We start from the raw sequence: 6,823 nt of genomic DNA on the forward strand, positions 1-6,823 counted from the left end.
GGTGAGTGGGATGAGTGCAAACCCAAGCACCTGTGTCCTCCTTCTGGCACGTTTATGAAAAGAGATGAGCTCCAAAATGGACCACAGTAAAATGCCAGTGAAAAGAAACAAAGGCTTTCCCAGAAGGGGTGATTGTTTTTCCCTGCTGCCCCTCAGTTTTGGTCACTTCTGGGGTTAATCTTCTGCAGGGAATGTTTCAAGAAGTCTTGATGGGAACCAGTCAGATTTCTCAAGCCTCCTGTTAAACATGTCATTTTCCTTTTCAAATTGTCTCAGCAGCTCTGCCCCTTTTAAGAAATCCCATTTGTTTACACACAGGTTAGCATTTGGCAAGGGTACACATCTTAAGGGTTGTGTAGAAGGAGCTGCATTTTGTTGCTTATTTTTTTAAGGCTGTATTTGGCAGCAGGATTAATATGCCTAGTTGCTATTAAAGAAACACTGGTTAATATCGACATAACTAATCAAAGTTTAAAATGGAGTTACTTTTTCTGGAATAAAGTGTGACATAAAAATACCTTAGATGAAGTACTAGGGCTACTGTCTCAGTGTCCCCTGCTTTTAAACAATTTCATTTCAAGAGCTGCAAATGTTTGTGAGTGGTAGAAGTTTTCAGACAATATCCTCCCACCATCAGCAAATGAAGTCAACGTAATATTACTTCTCAGATATTAGCAAATAACATGCTGTTAAAGTTACCTCTCCCATCCCATTCATTATAAGTGCTTAAGATGTGATATAGTCCATCTAATGCAAGTGTTAAGAATGTCCAATTGAGTTTTCCCCCTTTTCTCATAATTAAAAAAATAGAAAAACTCTCAATTTTCAGGTTCAGATACTTTGTGACCCTGTTTGGCGGTTTGTAACTGGCTCCAATTCCCTAATTCTCAGTGACGTGTTTTTGCTGGTTCCAGGAGGTAAACTGCAGTTTAGCAGATCACGGGATAATGAGATTGCTAGTGCTTGGGGGAAGGCTGGGGAAAGGCTATGAGAAGGAGACAAAGGGAGGGAAGGTTGATGGGCAGAGCCAGAATTTATAGCTGCACCAGATTCTGCATAAAAACTGTGAAAGTCCTTGCTTCTGCCTTCGAGATACATTTTCTCACATCATCAGTATCAATTAAACTTACTTTTAGAATCAGTCTTCTAAATAATTAGAAGGATAGAATTATAAAAATAGAATATTATAATGGTGCTTTATGTTAGTGTGCCATAATGTAATATACTCGAAAAACTCTTAATTAAATGTTTCCTACGTTATTTATTCATTTAGTCCATGAACATTTTTTGAAAACTATATATAAGATTATATAATAAATCATTCCAGAGTCCTGCCTTCAGTAAAGTCAGAGTTGAATTCTGAAATCATTCTAATGCTGTTTCAGGTTTTCAGAGTAGATACTTAACAGAACCAACAGAACCCTTAAGGAGAACAGTTGATTTAGTGTTGAGCGATCCTACATCTAGATTCAGAAGCAAATGCTTACACTTTGATTTAAAAAATATGCTGAACACCATTTTTGAGTATTTTTAGATAAAAATTATATATAGTAAGAAGCATTGTGAGCACCTATTTTTTTTTTTTCTTCACATTTTTGTAGTGCAGACTGGGCCCTAAAACTTGCTGTCTTCACGAGTACAGCACCATGTTTGGGAGGAACAGAAAAACCCTGTAATTCTCAGATTTCTTAGGTGAAGATAAGGTGAGTGATTGAGTAGTCCTTTGTTCTGACTCCATGTTTCGTGACATCATAAACCTCCTGCAGCTCCCTTCTAAGAATAGTGTTGGTCTGCACGCTTGAAGGATCATGACTATTATTTCTCTGAGAAAAAAAAAAAAAGATGTAAAATTGTGATAGAAGGATGAAAGGAATACAGTAGGGCAATTACAAATTTTAACTTTCGAGATGCCACACTTCTAGACATTTTTAGTGAGTTTAGACTCTACTGAAATCCATTAGAGCTATGTCACTTCCCCTGGCATAATACTGACCAAGGTTGACAAAGTCTTCCTCTTTTGTAGAACACAGAAGGGTAGGGAGGCGGTAGTCTCCTCTTGTTTCCACCACCTCATGGGCTTGCCAACAATCATCAGCTCTGAGAATCTTGCTGAAGAGCATGCCCATTTGGTTATTGGTCTTTGTTCAGGAAAATCAGACTCAGCTGTGAAGTGTGGCCCAAGTGGTGCAGAACTCATTACTTTGAACAATGCCTCCTCGGCCTGGGAAGCATGTTTTCTCTTCTCACTCGTAGGTTCTTATTCCAGGCTGGCTGTGCTCACAAGGAAAATCATTTAGACACAGTTCAGTGGACACTCACTCACATCTCTTTGACACCCGTGACCATTTCTGTTTAGGGAGGAATCGAGGACTGCTGTGGTAGGGTGTGCTGAATTAGAAGTGCGTTTTAAGAAGCCCATGAAGAAGTTTACACAGCTTTGTCTTATTATCATCACGGTCTCTTGTCTTCTGTGCTTCAAAGTAGAAGAGGACAGGATGGGTGCAGAGGGGACAACCGAGAGAACTTTTATAGCAAAGTTAAAAACATTCTCCCCAGTCCTGCATTTTGGATGCACTAAGTTAAGCACCTTTGCCTCATCATCATTGTAAAATTGTGGAGCCACATCTCTGATTTCTAACGATCCCGCTGTTCTGGGAAATCCAGGGCATGCTCCTATGAAATCCTTGCTGTAGTCTTGAAATTACTTTAGTTGTGGAGATAAAACGGTCAACAGCCACGTCATATGATTAATCCAATTTCATTGCGTGACATTGAGAGTGGGCACCTCCTGATTATATATTTGGTTATATACATGCATATCTCTTACAAACACATGGTTTGCATATATGCAAAAGAGTCTTTTTTCACTGACTATCTATTTTGGCCTGAGAAATTCTGGCATCATTACGATTTAACATAATGGGGAACAGCTTTTCTGGTTATTTATTTAGTAAGTATCTTATGGAGTTCTGCAAGAAAAGGAGAAAATGAACATTAATATGTTCCAACCATGTGCCTAGACATTTATTGTCTCTTTAAAGCCCACAGTAATCAAGAGGCAGGAATTATCTCACGTCACTGATGAGGCTCACAGAGGTTTTTCCCCTGACCTAAACCAGCATGGAACTGACTTGGAATTTGAGGTCTTTCTGCCTACCCGTTCAATCATATCATATTGCCACTCAGGAAACAGACTAAATTAAAAAAAAAAAAAATACAGAGTTGGTTTTCTTTTCAGACTCACAATTCTATCCAAAGTACAGATAGCTAGAAATGTTTCTCATCGGCTTTTTGGTGAGTGGAGAATCTGCATTCACTGTATGGAGTTGAGAAGGTTATAAATTCAGGCCTGGTTCCAGAAAGGCTTTGTTTATAAACTGTGTTGGCTATTTGTTTAGAAGTGAGTGCTGTTTAGGTTCCCTTCTGCAGAGGCTTTTCCACATCAAAGTGGCCCACTTATTTATCACTTTGGGATTGTTGTCAAATTGTGGTGGGTCTAAGGACCCTTTGTGATTTTAATGTGTGTTTTCTGGCATCCCAAGACTTTGATATTGTCTTTATCATAAATAACCTTTGTCCACCTGCTTTCTTGAAATAGTATTGAGAGACTTACTGCTGGAATGAACCAGAGGGTGTCTTCCAAATTAGAGATCACAATTATCTTGGATAGTTGCTAAAAATTTGTGAACTTAGGCTGGCGTTTTGGTGCTCCCAAGGTAGCTCTGCTTTATTGTTGGGAAATTGAGACTGGGTTGTACTGGGCTGGTTTTAGATTTGTAGTATTTTTGAGCTGGTTTATCCATGCAGAAACTGAAGTTTAGGAATGTCCACACTCACACAGCTGAGTTGGGACTTGAGCCTGAACATTGCCAGCAGACATCTGGTCTAGTGTTAGTAGTGGCAAACCGTGCTGTAAAAGCACACCTCATCCTGGGCCTTCTTTGCTCCCTATGATTGATACAAGCCGGAAAGAGAAAGCTTCAGAAAATGGATGTTGGACTCTGCTTTGGAAATCAGTCTTGGCTATAGGTACCACACAGGACCCTGGAGGGTTCTCTGGGTTTCCCTCTTCTTGAGTAACTGTGGCTTACCCTATTTGCTGTCTCTTTTCTCTGTGGCTGGTTCTTCTGTGCTTCACAAGAGACTTCTGTCCTTGTACAGCCGTTCAGGTGCCAATGAACAATCAATTCTCACTGAAAGGCAGAAGGATCTAGTTTAGTGCTGGCATATGTAGGTTACTTATTAACTGATCTGAGGCAATCCTGGTTTCTTTTCATCTCCCTTCACTTCCTTGTTGCTAATCCACGAGAACCAAACATTCAAATTTAGCTTCCTACTTCCTTTTTCCCTCCCTCTTCAGTTTCATTGAAGGTGCCTCTGGACTGGACAGTGGAAAGGTCTCCATGGGGTGTTAATGTTACCTCTGCAAAACTACCCTTGGTGGGAACTTTGAAGATCTACGCAGTTTTTTTTTCAGGAATCAGAATACTGGACCAGAAATTCAGTGAGTTGTTTTGTCATGTAATTGTATGCAATTTTGTTCTCTAGATCATTTTTAAAAAAAAGATTTTATTTATTTATTTGAAAGGGAGCACAAGCAGGGGGAGAAGCAGGCTCCCTGCAGAGCAGGGATTCCGAGGTGGGGCTTGATCCAGATTAGGACCTGAGCCCAAGGCAGATGCTGAACGTAGTGAGCCATGCAGGCGCCCCCCCCCTTTTTTATTCTTCCTAACAACTTTTTCTTAACTTTGAGTGATATGGGAGATATTGAAAAGAAACTTATCTTTTTACTTTTTAAAGATGTTATTTATTTATTTGTCAGAGAGAGCGAGAGAGCGAGAGCGCACAAGCAGGCAGAGTGTCAGGCAGAGGCAGAGAGAGAAGCAGGCTCCCTGCCGAGCAAGGAGCTCAATTCGGGACTTGATCCCGGGACCCTGGGATCATGACCTGGGTGAAGGCAGCAGCTTAACTAACTGAGCCACCCAGGCGTCCCGAAACTTATCTTTTTAAAAGAGATTTCTTTATAGAAAAGAGTAGTATGTGTTCATATAAGGAGTTAAAATTATGTAAAGATCCCTTGATTTTTTTTTTTTAAAGATTTTCTTTTATTTATTTGACAGAGACACAAGAGTTGGTTCCATACAACCATTTGTGTAAAAGAATAGGAAAGGAAAGGTTGAGGAAAAAAGAAGGTGCAGGAGGGTTTCCTTGTATGCATATAGAATATCTCTGGAAGAATATACAAGAAACTAATAATGTTGGTTGCTGGGAGACATATATGAGGTAAACTGTTATTGTATACCCTTTTGTGCCTTTTGAATTTTGAGACTTAATCTTAACTAAAAGTAAAAAAGAAAAAAAAAAAGGACATTTGGGTTTCAATAATAAAGAAATAAATAATCAGGGCCGCCTGGGTGGCTCAGTGGGTTAAAGCCTCTGCCTTCGGCTCAGCTCAGGTCATGATCTCAGGGTCCTGGGATCGAGTCCCGCATCAGGCTCTCTGCTCAGCAGGGAGCCTGCTTCCTCCTCTCTCTCTCTCTGCCTGCCTCTCTGCCTACTTGTGATTTCTCTCTGTCAAATAAATAAATAAAATCTTAAAAAAAAAAAAAAGAAATAAATAATCACATCTTGACTCCTAAGTTGTAGAAGTAGGAGACTGGGATGAAATTTTAAAGAAAAACAACTTTCTTACTATCTTTTTTTTTTAAATTCCAGTATAATTAGCATATAGTGTTATATTAATTTCAGGTGTATAATGTAGTCATTCAACATTTCTGCACATTACTCAGTTCTCATCCTGATAAGTGTACTCGAGATCGCCTTCATCTAGTTCACTTATCCCCCCTCCTACCTCCCTGCTGGTAACCACTCGTTTATTCTCTTTACTTAAGAGTCTGCTTTTTAGTTTGTCTTTTTTCCTTTTCTTTGTTGTTCGTTTTGTTTCTTAAGTTCTACATATGAGTGAAATCATATGGTATTTGTGTTTCTTTGACTTTTTTCACTTAGCATTATGCCCTAGATCCATCTATGTTGGTGCAAATGGCAAGATTCATTCTTTTTTATGTGAGAGTAACATTCCATTGTGTATATAGATACCACATCTTCTTTATGGGTTGTTTCTGTAATTTGGCTGTTGTGAATAATGCTGCAATAAACATAGCGGTGCGTGTATATTTTTAAATTTGTGTTTTTGTATTTTTTTTTTAAGATTTTATTTATTTATTTGACAGAGAGAGATCACAAGCAGGCAGAGAGGCAGGCAGAAAGAGAGGAGGAAGCAGGCTCCCCGCTGCGCAGAGAGCCTGATGTGGGACTCGATCCCAGGACCCTGAGATCATGACCTGAGCTGAAGGCAGTGGCTTAACCCACTGAGCCACTCAGACGGCCCTGTATTTTTGTATTCTTTGTGTAAATACCCAGTAGTGGAAGTACTGGATCATATGGTAATTCTGTTTGTAATTTTTTGAGGAATCTCCATACTGTTTTCTTCATTGGCTGCACTGTTTGCATTCCCACCAACAGCATACAAGAGTTTCTTTTTCTCTACATCCTTGCCAACGCTTGTCATTTCTTATGTTTTTGATTTTAGCCATTCTGGCAGGTGTGATGTGATACCTTGTGGTTTTGATTTGTATTCTTTCTTACTATCTTTTTAAACCTCATCGAAGTTTACATTTAGTATTTTATTTTTTATTTATTTTTATTTTTATAAACATATATTTTTATCCCCAGGGGTACAGGTCTGTGAATCACCAGGTTTACACACTTCACAGCACTCACCAAAGCACATACCCTCCCCAGTGTCCATAATCCCACCCCCATC

The 6,823-nt window shown here is 39.3% G+C and overlaps 1 protein-coding gene across 5 annotated transcripts in view; it reads left to right on the forward strand.

The window, feature by feature from the left end:
• The window catches only part of PLCH1 (phospholipase C eta 1), a 216,306-nt gene that overhangs the window by 1,201 nt on the left and 208,282 nt on the right, over window positions 1–6,823 (forward strand). For 3 of the 5 annotated variants that reach the window (XM_059391694.1, XM_059391695.1, XM_059391696.1), the window contains exon 1: window positions 4,339–4,504. The exons of the other annotated variants lie outside the window; for them this stretch is intronic. The gene's annotated coding sequence lies outside the window, so the exon portion shown is untranslated. Of the gene's footprint in view, window positions 1–4,338; window positions 4,505–6,823 lie in introns of those variants that run through there. 5 annotated transcript variants of the gene reach the window in all.

Source organism: Mustela nigripes, chromosome 2, assembly GCF_022355385.1.
Source record: "Mustela nigripes isolate SB6536 chromosome 2, MUSNIG.SB6536, whole genome shotgun sequence".
NCBI classification, from domain to species: domain Eukaryota; kingdom Metazoa; phylum Chordata; class Mammalia; order Carnivora; family Mustelidae; genus Mustela; species Mustela nigripes.